The sequence below is a fragment of the Lissotriton helveticus genome, chromosome 11, assembly GCF_964261635.1.
Source record: "Lissotriton helveticus chromosome 11, aLisHel1.1, whole genome shotgun sequence".
Classification (NCBI taxonomy): domain Eukaryota; kingdom Metazoa; phylum Chordata; class Amphibia; order Caudata; family Salamandridae; genus Lissotriton; species Lissotriton helveticus.
In genome coordinates this window covers 1,095,475,732-1,095,490,040 of record NC_136072.1, presented here as the reverse complement: position 1 = coordinate 1,095,490,040, position 14,309 = coordinate 1,095,475,732, and the positions used below count along the sequence as shown (strand labels likewise).

Sequence of the window (14,309 nt, the reverse complement as noted above, 5' to 3'; positions counted from 1 at the left end):
ATTTGGAATTGTTTGTGTCACTACAGGTTCAGGCATTAAACATCCTAAACTGCTGTATTACTGAGAACATAGGCGGTTAAGAGCACTGGTGGTGGCTTGTATCACCATGGTGCTTTCTTTGTGATAGCAGCGTCTACAACCCTATTATCTTCCTTCAACCACTGGAGCCTCTTATGGTACAAATGGTGCTGTGCTGCTTCTGTGTGTTGTAGGATGCCCATTACTGTGAGGCCACTCCAGAAGAATCAAGAGAGAAATCAGTATAGTTAATTTCTTTTTTTTGTTTGTTTTATATAGTACAAACTTGACCCGAGACATTGGGCATCAGAGCACTTTACACGAACACCAGTTTCGTTACAGAAAGTCACATTAATTTTTGTTAGGCACAGGGAGATGAAGTGATTTGGCCAGACTCACATGATGTTTAGCGTTGTTGCCGAGACTCGGACCCGGTACCCCAGCTTTGAGGTCGACCGCTCTAGCCGTAAGGCTACATCCTCTTCAGGATATCAAGCTATGGAAAGAGAATGCACCATTTGTTGAAATATCAATCGTATTCGGGTTTCTATCAATCATGTGGCCCTACTTCTTAACACATTCTTTAAGAGAAGTCATTAAGACAAAGAAACAAGTTTCTTTGGTGTTGCTCTTAAAATCCAACTTGCTCTTTAAATGTAAAGTTTTTTTTACTAGTGAGATTGTGAATTGAGGGCACATGCTAATGGATATTTTACATCAGGGATCTTTCTTACCTTAGTCAACTGTTATAGTATCAATCTTTGACATGTAGGAGAAATCTCCTTCTATTGCTTTTTTTGCTTGATGCATAGTGTGACTTGTTATCAATATGTTCCAGGGGAATCATCTGCTAGAGGTGCTGTCTGAATGCCGAAGCATTGGCTTAGATTTTTGAACAGTCCAAGATAGAAATGATAGTTCAAACCTTATTCATGAATCTGACTGAGATACTTCAAACACAGTGCCTTGGTCTAAGGCAGTTTTCTAATATTGCCCCAGATATTCTGATGACAATATCGGGCTTGCCTACTAAAGGTTAATTTTGTTTTATAAGAAGGTTGGCCCTGTTGTGACAGATTGCAGACAGTGTTGGCTAGCCACATTCATCAGCCTGATTAAAAACATTCCACATTCATTCAGCAATATTGGTTTATACCACCAACATTGAACCAACAAGAATGACTTGTGTACTACTAGTAACCTCAAAAGAAGCACATTTCATGAGTGGGAGGACAAGAAATACTGAGATCTAAGAGCTCTGTGGTGAGGGGATGCCCTTCTCCAGACATCAGACTCCAGGCCTCTGCTTCCCATTTACGGCTCAGTTGACAAACGGCAAGTGCATATCAGAATATTGTGGTCTAGACTCTCAAGATGAATTTTAGGATGGCAACTCTATTTTCTCAATGTTTAAGAAAAATTGTGATTTGTCAATTATTGGGCAATACTTGAATTTAGCTTCTTCCAGTACCCCTGTTTGCTCTGCAGATGCCCATAGTTTTCTCCCCTGAAACATCGCAGGATTAGCTAACCAAATACTTGTTACAGTTTGTGAACGATTTTTATTTTTTTAAGTGTTCTAGCAGACCCGGATGACCGAACCCTCTTCAGTGATTGGCAGGATTATCATTTTTACAGCAGCCCATGCAGATGTGATTGTGATGTGGACACTGGTGTATTTATATACCAATGCATTTGCACCTTACTATGCTTTGCTTTGCTGTGATGCAATAGTTCGATTTGCAGATGTCACCATCCCCTTTGTCCTGTTAAATTATGGATCATTTTCTAATCATTGCTATCAAATTCAGATCTGCCATTTGTCATTAGCTCCATTTCTTTCTCAATTCATTTGGTTTCATATTTTACCATATATTATATTTGATTATTTGATATGTTGCGTTGTCAATTTGCTTTGATTTGATTGGTTGATTAAATCATATTAACAACAAAGACAGGCCGCTGCACCTGAATCGTCTTCTCAAACACTGGCTGCCGCTGGAAGCCCCTTTGATGTCCCTTATTCTCGTTTGTCTCGTTTACAGCGAGGAGGCAGCTGGAAGACTACTTCAAAGAATGGGTTGGTTGTGTCAAAACAGAAAGAAGATACAGACTTTTATAAATGATTACAGTTACAGACAATAACAAACACAAACCATTGAAAGTGGACATTAAAAGGTGGATGGCTATCTACGCACGCTCGCATCGTCTGGTAAATTGCCTCAGGTCGGACAGGAAGTCATCACTGCACATGTGCATGTAGGAGCTAGGGGTGATATTCCTAGATCTCCAGTCCTTTTTTCTCCACTACCGTACATACCAGAGAGTGCCACTGCCATGCATCTGTCAACAAGTGGGTGGTATGGGCTCTCTCATCCTATGCAGAGAACAATAAATCTGCAGTTCTGGGTGAAACCTCCAATAACGCTTTCCAAACATCCATGTGGGTGAAGGTAGAAATGCCAACGCTTTTGCCCTGGGCAAGCTATTTATTCTCACAAATGCCATGTTTCCCTCGACACAGTAGTTCATTTCTTAAGTTAGGGATTCCCTCAGGCAGATCTTGGTGTGTCTCACCATGAAAGAAAAATTATCAAGCTATAGTCAAGAGTGTTTCCTAGCAGAATGGCACTAGGAGATGTGTTGGTAGTCCGGTGGCCATTCATATTACTGTGTGTCCCCCCTGATCCCCTCATCCAAGTGGTCCTAACAAAATAAAGAAAGCTCAAGGTGTTCATGCGGCCCCAGAGTGTCTGAGAAGAAGCTGGTTCTGGCTTAAGCAGTTGTTTATCTTTTAATCAAAGCTGCAGGTGCTTCAGGTGTTTTCCTTCTTCCTGCACCTATATTGGTGGCAAAGTGCTGCACCCAGACTTGAACAACCCCCAAACACATGCTTGGAGGGGCAAAGCTGTCATTAGTGCAGCTGGGGCACTATGGGGCCATGGACCTGCTGCATCCCTATAATGGCTGTTTTTTTGTTTACAGTCCAAACTGGGAGTATGTAAATCATTTTCCTTGCTTTCATTAGGTCCTTTGAAACCTTTACCACACCTTTTCAATAGAATCTGGCTCAACCTTTAGGCCCTCCCTTTTTGTTTATGATGGTGAAACTGAAAACATTTGTTGTTAATGTTACACGCACCCCAATAGATAAAGTGGTTTCAGGTATTGTCGCCTGAATTATCCTTGGATAAAATTACACTGAGAGTAAAAAGTCCCTTTTTTCAAATTCTAGTTCTGAATTCCCTATAAATCACACAATACAGCTTCTCGTGTTTTTATGCCTCCTGTGCGTCTATGGTAGAGAAGGGAAGCGATTGCTTAGATTGGGTTCATAAAGGATCTTGGACCATCACATGCACAGAACAGATAAATATTGTATGGAGGGAGGTGCGCGTGAGGAGGGGGATTGTTTCAAACAAACAGTTTCCAAACTAGATCATGGTGGGCAGTTGCCGTAATAACGAGTGCAAACAACACTCCCTCAGGAATTAAATATTCTCTTTCCCCAATAAAGGACCTCAACAAACGCCATTTGTGAAGGTTGTTCTACGTCAGGAAATTCTCATCACAGTTCTTCATGCTTCATTCCATTTCTTCTCAAAACAATTTCGTCATGATCTGTGTGTTTAAGCAGAGTGTTGTCATGAAGGTTCATGGTCTAGAACATCTGCTGACAATGTATTGGTTGTATGTAACATGTCTGGGGTTGTTTGAACATTTCCTTAGAATTGCTAGATCTTTGAAAAGATAAAGACTTTGCAGAGGACAAGTGTACAGCAGAAGAATATGTTACTTCAGTACCATACATTCTGATGGATAGTGTTTAAACTCTGCCTATTCTTCCACATCTCCTCATTCACCCTCGTCTGTTACCGCAGGATATTCCTGGTCCTGCCTTTGCACCGAGGACCTAAGGATTGCGTGCAAGCACAGTGCGGCGGTGTCATGTTCAGCTGATGCCACGTGGCCAGTGCAGGACATCCCACATATAGTTTCTAACCCCTTCTAATGTGAAAGGTGCTAAAGGTTTCCAGAGTCCACGCCTGGTGTTTTGGAAATATTTTAAAATATGAAGGATCTAAAGTTTGCAGTGCTCACTGGATCTATAGTTAAAAATAGTAAGTAGCAAAATGTTGTACGCTACACTTTTTCGAGCAATATTTGTTCAAAGAATTTGTTCAGCACATTGTGTCTAGTGTTGCTGAGGTCATACTATTTTTAGGTGAGTGTTGTGTTGCAAAAGGGATCCTCCCATATTTACATTCCATCAGGATGCCATTTGATGAACTCTTTGCAGCGATCTCCCACTATCAATCCTGATAACCCTCTTCCTTTTCTGTTTGACCAATCTGCACGTCTTAGGTGTATCTAGTGTTATGGGCGTGGCTAATTTTGCAGCTCTTCGATCTCAACTGAGCTTGATCCTAAAGCCTTCAAGACATCCCTCTTGATGGGCCAAGGACAAACGTTCACTCTCATTGATCATCCATTACTTTCCAATAATACGGTGCGCCTCATGATGACGTCGCTATGCATCCCGCTCCAGCCAGAATGGTGTAAAACGTTTCTCTTTCTATGCTTGGAGAGGTGAGGCGGTAGCACATAGTCTAAGAGGTGATTGAAGCTGACAAGATCTGCTTGTTGAAGTTGACGTGGCTAGCCATACTCCCCTCTGGTCTTCTGTACCAGTGATGCTGAATGGAAAACACTTTCACCCAGTATTGCCAGGAGAAGGCAGGTGGTAATACTGCACACGTGGTGCAGAATGGAACTAACTGTCTGTTACCCAATATTGGCAGGAGAAGGCAGGTGGTAATACAGTGCAATAAAGTGTGCACAATCATTCAGTAAAATCCGCACACACCAACATTTTATAAGAGCAAAGCGGGGAGATTTTTAAAAAAAACATAATCGGGAGAAGTAATTCCCCCACTGGCTTCTATTGAAGCGGAGCCAATTTCAGGCGGGAGACATTTTTGGCTGCAAAATTTGAGAGTTTACCTCCTGAATCTTGTTTGTTCGCATGTATGGGCATGGTATTGTGATTTCTCATGTGTTTTAAATGAAACGCTAAAATCAGGGGGTAATTACTTAGTGGTAAAACTGCTATGTTTGCTACCGGATATTAGCGCCTTACTTTGTTAGAATTAAAAGGCAACCAAAGAAACACTTTTTTCCACGTTACCCTGCTATGGTTTCCAAAATGGAAGTAAATGTAAAGGTTTTTAAAAAAAAATCAGTTTTATGATTCTTTTTTTTTAACTCAGGTTTGATTGTTATCAAACTATTCTCAGAATTGAGAGGTTGTGCCGGAGGCCGCCCTTTGTTGCCCACTCTGAGAGCAGCCAGAGAGAGCCTTTGAGTGTTCATTGTCTGCAGCCCGTGGGCCTGATGACAACGAGGGCTGGTTGTGGTGGGGGGCTGTGGCGGGGCCCTCAGTGCAGGCCGCTCTCAGCCCTCCAGCTCTCTGCCTCTCTTCTCTCTTCGATGCTCTCCAGACTCGGTGTACATCTGAATGAAATGCCCCCGCCTGCGTGCCCGCCGCCGCCTGCGTGCCCGCCGCGCTGCGCACGTCCCGTTTTAGCACGTGTTGGCTTCCCATCTGCTCCCGCGCTGATTTCAGAACTGTTCTGCCTTTTCCGACTCATGGCATCTGCCTCTCAAGCTTGCAAGTCGGGAGCATTCTGCTGTGTTCTCCACCCTTGTCATCCGTTTCTGTACAGATAGTTTGTCAGAGCCATACTTTTCTGCGCAGAGTGGTTTCGCTGTCCAACGTGGTCAGCCGCGGCCCATGCAGGTAAGAGCGGTGGGGCAGTGGGGCCGCCTGGGGGGATTTCGACAGACGAGGACGAGGGAACATTAATTATTTATTTAATTTTCTCTCATGGTCTGTCGAATCCCCCTCAGCCCGGCCCCACCGCTCTACCGCTCTTACCTGCAGGGGCCGCAGCTGACCGTGGTACTGGTGGCCAGTCCGTCCAGTGTGGTTTTGTGTAGTGGTCTCTCTTCCCAGAACCAGTGGTCAGGGCCTGACTGGGGACCCAAAGCAGCTCTGGCAATTGTCTCCGACCAGCCCCTGGGGAAGCACGGCCTGGCCCAGGAGGCTGGAAAACCTTGCTTGCTGCTTTTGCTACTGGGGGCCGATTTTGCAGCACTGCTGCAAAAACTGAACCTCAGTAAGAAAACAGGCCCCCACTACTGCAAAACTTGTCCCACCCTTCCAGCCTCCTGGGGAAACGCCTGATGCCCAGTACGGCTAGTCCGGCCCTGCCAGTGGTGCCATGTAAATGTAGCACTTGTTGCCCCAGTGTTACTGCTTGAAACCCCTGTGGCCTGGTTTGCTGCCCTTGGGATCTAACCAACTCGACTACTTACCTTTTAATAGCACACAACAGCATTCTTAGCACCAATAGGCCTAGACATCGACTTGACTACCGCGATCTGCTGTGACGAGACGTTAGGGGCATAACAGTTACAGAGACACTGGTACACACCTTCTTCGCGGCGTGCCCGGGACTTGTGAGGAGGCCTGGGGGGTCTGAGTTTCGGGGGCTCCCTGCTGAGGTATACTGATTATCGGACTACCGGGGGAGGCGCTGAAGCAAGGAGATTGGACGGTTCGCTGAGCCCCCGCCAGCGCTAGCGCGAGAAACACGGCGGGACTGTCGGGTCAGCCGCGGCCCTAGCTGCAGCAAAGGGGAAAGGCAAGGAGCGCAAAGAGGCCCGGTGAGGCTTGTGGACCTCTGTAGAGTGCAGACGGGGTTGAGGGCCCCCTGGGAGCTCCGCTGAAGTGCGCCATAGTGGCATCCGGGGGTCAATCGCTCCCGCCTTGTTAGAGACTTGGGTGGCCTCGGACTTTGCAGCCCCCCCCCACTAGGGGAGGAGTCCCTATAACTCGGAGGCATTGGGAGAGACTGTTGGCTGCCCAGAGAGGGACTGCCAGGCACGGAGGCGGTAAGAAGTGAGACTGCAGAGTGCCAGTGCCCTGTCCTGGTGTGAAAGTGGTTGGTTACACGCTGCTCTGGCCTCATAGCCCCCCATGGGAAGGGGTGGCAGGCGGAGATAAGTCTAGTATACCCCTCAAGCACGCCTGAGTGTTTACCGAGGGCCTGCGGTGGCAAAGGAAGATCCAGCTGGTGCGCGGCATACGTCTGCAGGGAGGGAGTCGTGTGGCCGGAAAAGGAGACCGGGCTGGGGAGTGCCGCACGCTCGAGACTGCGGAGTGGTGGCCAGTGAAACTGCCCAGACAGCGGACGAAGAACCTGTTGGAGCGTGTAAGGGGCAGTGGATAGAAGCGACGCAGTGCCACTGAGAAGCTATAGGACGACTGGAAGATAGCTGTCTGTGTACGCCTGAGGACCGAACTGTCTGTAAAGCCCAGCTGACAGCGCCTGGACAGGAGACCCAGCAACATGAAGCCTAAGGGGGCTGCGGCTGCTCAAACGAACAAGCTGGATAAGTACGCAGTCCCATTATCGGCCCCTCAGACTAGGGGATCGGCGGGGGACCAACCTGCCCACGCTGAGCCATCCCTGGCCTCCATAATGGCGGCCATACAAAACCTGGGGACCACGCTTGAGACTAAGATTGACAAGATGTCTATTGAAATGAATCTGATACGGGCTGATCTCAACAAGACATCGGAGAAAGCCAGGACCAATAAGACCGACATCAGAGAGCTTCAGGCATCCTCTAAGAAGCTCGAGCAGAGGGTGAACGAACTTGTGCACCAGCACCGCCAGGTGGCCCTGAGGCTTGAAGACCAGGAAGGGAGAGCCTGCCGGAACAACATTCGTGTGGTGGGTGTTCCGGAAGATTCAGAGGGTCCTAGTATGGACCTCTTCCTGGAAGATTTGATCCTTAATCACTTAAAGCCGAAACAGCTCTCTACTATATTCACCATTGAGAGAGCACACCGTGCGCCAATCCCCCAGCCCAAACCAGGGGCCCCACCGAGGACCACCATAGCACAAATCCTTAACTATAGAGACCGGGATGCCATCTGGCAGACCGCCAGGCAGATGGGAGACCTACAATATGAGAATGCGACGGTCAGGTTCTTCCCCGATTTTACACTCAAGGTACCACGGGACCGGCGCTCCTTTGATGGGGTGAAAGCGGCGCTTCGGGAATGAGGTATTAAGTACATGATGTTCTTCCCTGCCAAACTCAAGATAATTGCTGGTGGCAAGTCCCTATTCTTCTCGCCTTTGGAGGTGCAGGACTGGCTCGACAGAGGCGCGTCGCAGACGTCGACTACCGCAACGGGTGACGGATGGAGAGACAATCGGGCCAAGTCACCGGGATCAATGGATGGCAGATCGGACACTGACAGAACGAGTCAGCACTCATGGCGATCAAGATCTCACAGCCCGGACATGGGAGGTGCTCAGAGACGCTAGTGACTGGCATGGACTGGAGAGACTACGTTAATAGACCTCAACAGCTTGTTCTGTAATGTATAAATCTTCCTTCTGTTCCCGGGGGGTGAGCTCCCGGGGGCGGCTCCGACCGGGAGGGCGATGTATACTCCATGCCTGGAAAGGGCGAATTTGCTCATGGGGGGGGGGCGGGCTTACTCCCTGACTTCATTATTTACACTTCACGAGCAGAGTATCTGGCCGGCAGATGGACATTGCTCAACACACTTTGCAGGGGGCGGGATGGAACTTATGGTGCCGTGTGGCTCTATTAGAAATGTATGTGCTTAGAATTGATAAGTTATTGAATGTATGGGGAAGACTTTCGGCAGATGGCGTTGGTGCTTGTGCATCTCCCCACTTAACTGTTTTTTGGGGGGTAGAGGGGGGCTCTCTCTCTTTTTGGGGGCAACAGGCGCTCTGCTAGTTGGGGATGTGGGTTGTTGTAAACCTACGTGCAGGGTAGCAGGGTGGGGGGTAGGCGGGGGGGCGAAAGTTTCACTGTTTTTTGTTGTTGGGTGGTGATGCCTGGAGTTGGGGTTTCAGGGTTGCGGATGAGGTTGGGTATGGTTGGGGGAGGGGAGGGGGTTTGGAATGGTCACACAGGGATTGTTCAGATGTGCTGGCAAGAAGTATCAGGAGTCACAGAAAGAATGCTACAATAGCACGCACAGATGGCTATGAAGTGGGATAAAAACCTCAAGTAACCTAGCTGGAATGTCAATTAGTTAGGGGACAATCTGAAACGGAGTTTAGTGCTTTAATTCGTTAAGCGACACCTCCCGGATGTGGTCCTCCTGCAGAAAACCCATCTGGTAGGGAACACTTGTCACGTGTTAAACAGATCGGGATACACACTGGTGATACATGCCGGCTTTACTTCAGGGTCACGTGGGGTGGGTATCTTGCTACGCCGCAACTTTCCACTTGTCATTGATCATACAGATACAGATCCTCTGGGACGATTTGCGGCAATCTCGGGGAAGTGGGAGGGCCGCAGGCTCAACCTGGTGACGGCCTATATTCCGCCGGGTCTCCAGACTCAGTCGTATCAAGATCTGGGTAAGCTTCTCCTTTACCTTCCGGAGGTGCAACTCCTAATGGGCGGGTACTTCAACGCAGTTGTGTCGGGTGGCTTGGATAGGCACCCACCTCGGGACATAGTGGCGGGGCACATGTGGCTTGCCAATCTCCTTGAAGCGTTTGGGTTAATTGACCTCTGGCATCTTCGACATCCGATCCTAAAACAATATACTTTCTTTTCAGGCCTGCACCACACGTTCTCACGGATAGATTACATTTTAGCACCAATGCAACAGGACACTACAATTCGAGATGTCAAACACCAATGAGAGGTATCTCGGATCACTCCCCTATATGGGCTCATCTTACAGTTGGTGACCGGAGGGAGGGATGTGTTGCGCCAAATAATGCCTGGTATCTTCGTAATGAGGAGACTAAAAAGAAACTTATTCTCTCAATTGACCAATACTTTTAGGAAAACGTTGGGACTGTAGAGTCATCGGGAATCCTCTGGGAAGCGTTTAAAACGGTGCTGAGGGGGGAAGCCCTTTCCGCAATCGCTGGACGCCGGATAGAGCGTGAGGCGCAGATGGTCACCATGGAAAGCGATCTTCTCGCTTTAGAGGAAATGGCGCAGAGGGACGGTAGTCAGGGAATCTTGCATCAGATGCAACTTAAAGCAGCAGAATACAAGGCTTTGGCTACTGACGCTGCTAAGACTCTAGCAAGAGATAGGGAGGGCCGGCTATATGACCAAGGGGACAAAGCGGGCAAATTAATAGCCTGGCTAGACAAAAAGAAGCAGGCGCAGGGGGTAGTGGCCCAGCTTAGGGCTGATTCAGGGATCATCCTGACAGAGCCCCGGGAGATTGTCAGGGAGTTCCCAGGGCATTTTAAAAAAGTGTACAGCAGGGGGTCCGAGCGTTCGGAAGAAGATTCAGTTGCCCCACTGGCTGGCATAAAGCTGCCTACCTTCTCAGATGACGAACGAGAGAATCTGGAGGCGTCACTCACTATAGAGGAACTGACTAGGGCCATCCATGACCTCCGGCCTGGAAAGGCCCTCGGGCCCATTGGTCTTCCGATTGAGCTCTACAAGCTAAAGCCTGACTGCCTGAGCCAGCACCTAAAACACATGTTTGAGGCATGTAGGGAGCAAGGTATACTACTGAGGGACCAACGCATAGCTACAATTGTGGCCATTCCTAAGGAAGGAAAACCAAAAGAATTAAGTACCTCCTACAGACCAATATTACTGTTAAATGCTGAGCCAAAAATCATGGCGAAGGTACTCGCTAACAGGCTCCAGCCGGTACTCAACACGCTGGTCCACCCGGACCAATCGGGCTTTATGCCCCACGTCAACACGGCGCTCCACCGGCACCGTCTCCACCGAGTATTAGGACGCTGCCACAAGATTCAAGAGGATGCGGTGGTGGTGTCATTGTACGCCGCAATGGCATTCGACACACTTGAGTGGCCATACATGATGGCAGTCCTTCAGAAACTGGGTTTTGGTCCGAACTTTATTGTTTGGGTGCTCCTCCTCTATACCAAGCCTCTAGCCCAGGTGGTAGTGAACAATAACATTTCGGAGGTTTTTACCCTAGGAAGAGGGACGTGACAAGGGTGTCCCTTCTCACCTTTGCTTTTTGCCCTCTCCCTGGTGCCATTGGCTCCAGGGAGAGGATCTCTCCCTACGGGGGCTTTGATGGGCTGACGGGTGGGAAGACAGGATTTCGCTTTATGCAGACGACATTCTTTTGTACCTTGCAAACCCCGTGAGTCCCTTATAGTGGCCTTAGACATTTTTACCAGCTTCGGGAAGAACTCAGGATATAGTATTAACTGGGGTAAGTCACTCCTCTACGTCCTTCATGGAGCCCCCCCATCAATCCCACGCAACTTCCCAATTAAGGTGGCTACAGACGGGTTCATGTACCTGGGAATATTTATCTCCAAGGAGAAGGCCATTAGATATGAGAAGAATCTATTGCCGCCTCTGCAACGGCTTAAGAGAGACGCCAGTACCTGGAAGACATTCCCGCTGTCCCTACTGGATCGTGCAGCGCTCTTCAAAATGATGGCGCTGCCACGGTTTCTCTACGCCCTCCAAAACTACCCAGACTTAGTTCCGCAAAAATATTTTGCTGCCATCGAGGCCACCCAAAGAGATCTTCTGTGGACCGGAATGCCCCGAATATCCCTTCAGAAACTCACATTAGGATGGTATGATGGGGGTATAGCACTTCCGGATATCTGGAAATATTACTGGGCTGCACATCTTTCTGCCATAAATCAGGGCACTTACTGTGACGGAAATGACCCCGGCTATGGGATAGACAGATGGCTCCTCCCGGGCGGGAACTTCGAGGCTGCACTCTATTCCAGGCCCAGCAGATACCCCCTCACCGGACCGACAAAACATGCTGTCCAACTTTGGCACATTGTTAATCGAAAACTGGGATGGGATGACAAACTCACACTGGCTACCCCGTTATGGGCTTCTGAAAGGTTGGGTACCCTGAGTCGCACCAAAGGATTTCATAATTGGGACCTGATAGGGATCTCTCACATAAAAGATCTGTGGGGTCCTGACGGGGTGGTGATATTCGCTTCGCTCCAACATACTTATGACCTGGCGCATACGGAGCACTTTCGATATTTGCAGGTTAGACACTCTCCAGGCCAACATCCTACCAGGGACACAGCTCCCGGAATCCTCCCCCCTCGAGGACAGGCTGCTAGATGGCCACCTCCCAGAAAGGGCTGTTTCGCTCACATACAAAAAGCTTATAAGTGGAAGAGGTGTGGCGCCGCGGCCAGGGCGACTGACGCTGGAATCTGGGGACCACGGTTCGATCCCCGGCTCCGGCGGCAGGTCAGCCCAGCACCATGTGACTCTGGGCAATAGCTCGCTTAATCTTCCCGACGGCCCCCTAGCGCCTAGAGACCCTTACGGGTGATTGTGCGCTTTACAAATGTGGACTTTAAATCACACTCCAGACCCATTACTGGCTCTTAGGGGAAAGTGGGACGCGGCGGACTCGAAATTGACGACAAGGAATGGAGAGAAGTGCTCGCTTCCCTAAAGAAATAGCAATATCGGATTAATTAAGATTGATTCAATTGAAAATACTCCACCGAGTCTAAATTTCTGGCACTAGGCTGATGTTGATGGACCGCAGTGAAGATGGGCTCTGCAGGAGGAGATGTGGGGAGATGGGAACTTTCTTTCACATACTATGGGAGTGCCCTGTGCTGCAAGCTTATTGGAAGCGGGTACACAACTGTATGTGAGAGGTCTGGGGGGTGGAATTGCGTCCAGAGGTTAAGAGGTGCCTTCTGAACATATGGAAGCCCACAGATCTATCATCAAAAGGCAGAATATGGGTAACGCTGGGATTGGCAATCGCTAAAAGGAATATAGCACAACTGTGGGGAGCGGTAACACCTCCAACACTCAGCTCCTGGAAGAAAGATATGGACTAGTGCATGATCCAAGAAAAGACAGTCTATGTGGCCCGGGGTTGCCCCGGGAAATTGGTAGCCATATGGTCCAAGTGGAATGATTATCGTGGTAATCTGTGCGAACCCCCCCTTACTACACCCATTGACGAACTAATTACAATGTAAGCGACTTCTGCATTGACAACATCCAGTGAAATGCTGTACCAGATATGATATACAAGTATTGTGTTTTAAAATGATGACTCTGTGAAAACTGAAATCTCTATATGTGATGACCACCTAATTTAATTTCTTTTCTGAATAAAAAGATCTATAAAAAAAAAAAATAATAATCTCCTTAACCTCCGCTGGAATTTAACTACCTCAACTACTTAACTTGTAAATGTAAGTATGGCTTTAGTCACATAATGTCTTTGCATCAACAGACATTGCACTGATAGACGTTGGCATTGACATGGCCACTGCGTCGCACTTCTATGACCTCAGTACTTTGACATGCCTTAGGTCTACCCACACATGGGAGGCAGCGTTTCAGTTTGGCCGAGTGTGGTAAGAGGCTTTGACCATTGGCTGCAAGTCCTGGATTTTCTATCACATAATTATCTGTTTTTGACCCATCCCAGACCACTTATTACCACCCAATGTCTCCATAGAAATTAGACTGTTAATGTAAAGTACATTCAGGACATGGAAAGGGTGGCTTGTTCAAGTGACTGTATTCATGCACAATATAAAATAAGACGAAAAGACCCGGAGTGAGGATCTGCAGCCTGGAGGGACACAACAAGTGTACCCTTGGTTTCTCAGGCCACTTTCATCTCACTGGGGAGAACAGGCATGGGCGACACCAATGGATTGTAGGAGGGAGCAAGGCTTGTTAGTATTTGCCTCAGTGGGAGAGTTGCCTAGCGCCTTCTGTTTTAAAATGGCTGCCATTTTCTTTCAAGTCCATCTTTCTCTCTCTCTGTAGTGGACATGGATAGGACAGAGAGAGTATGGCGAATGTATGTCATACTGTACTGTCTTCAGGATGGTATCTCTTTTGGGTGTTCGTTTGTAGATGGCTGACTAGTTGGAGGTTGAGGATGAACCTGTCGGACAGCGAGCCGGGCTCTTATGAATGGAGAGTGGTGGACATAAGCCCCTTTTGAGGTGAAGGGACAGCACTGCCTGTTCCTGCTTCATCCTTCCCTGGCGTTGTGCTTCCTAGCCAGCTTGGGAACAAGTCCTGCGTCTTGCTAGGATTGCTGCTTGGGATGATCTTGAAGGAAGGAGCCGGTTGTAATGAGAAGGGGGTATTGAAGATATGCCTATAGGAGAGTACAGCCTAGAAGCTGAAGAGCAATGCAGGAGGTGCTAGAATTCTACATCAAC

General features: G+C 48.3%; 1 protein-coding gene across 2 annotated transcripts in view; it reads left to right on the top strand.

Annotated features, from left to right (window-relative positions):
- RSPH14 (radial spoke head 14 homolog) overlaps nt 1-14,309 on the top strand; it is a 551,562-nt gene that overhangs the window by 508,546 nt on the left and 28,707 nt on the right. The window lies entirely within an intron of this gene.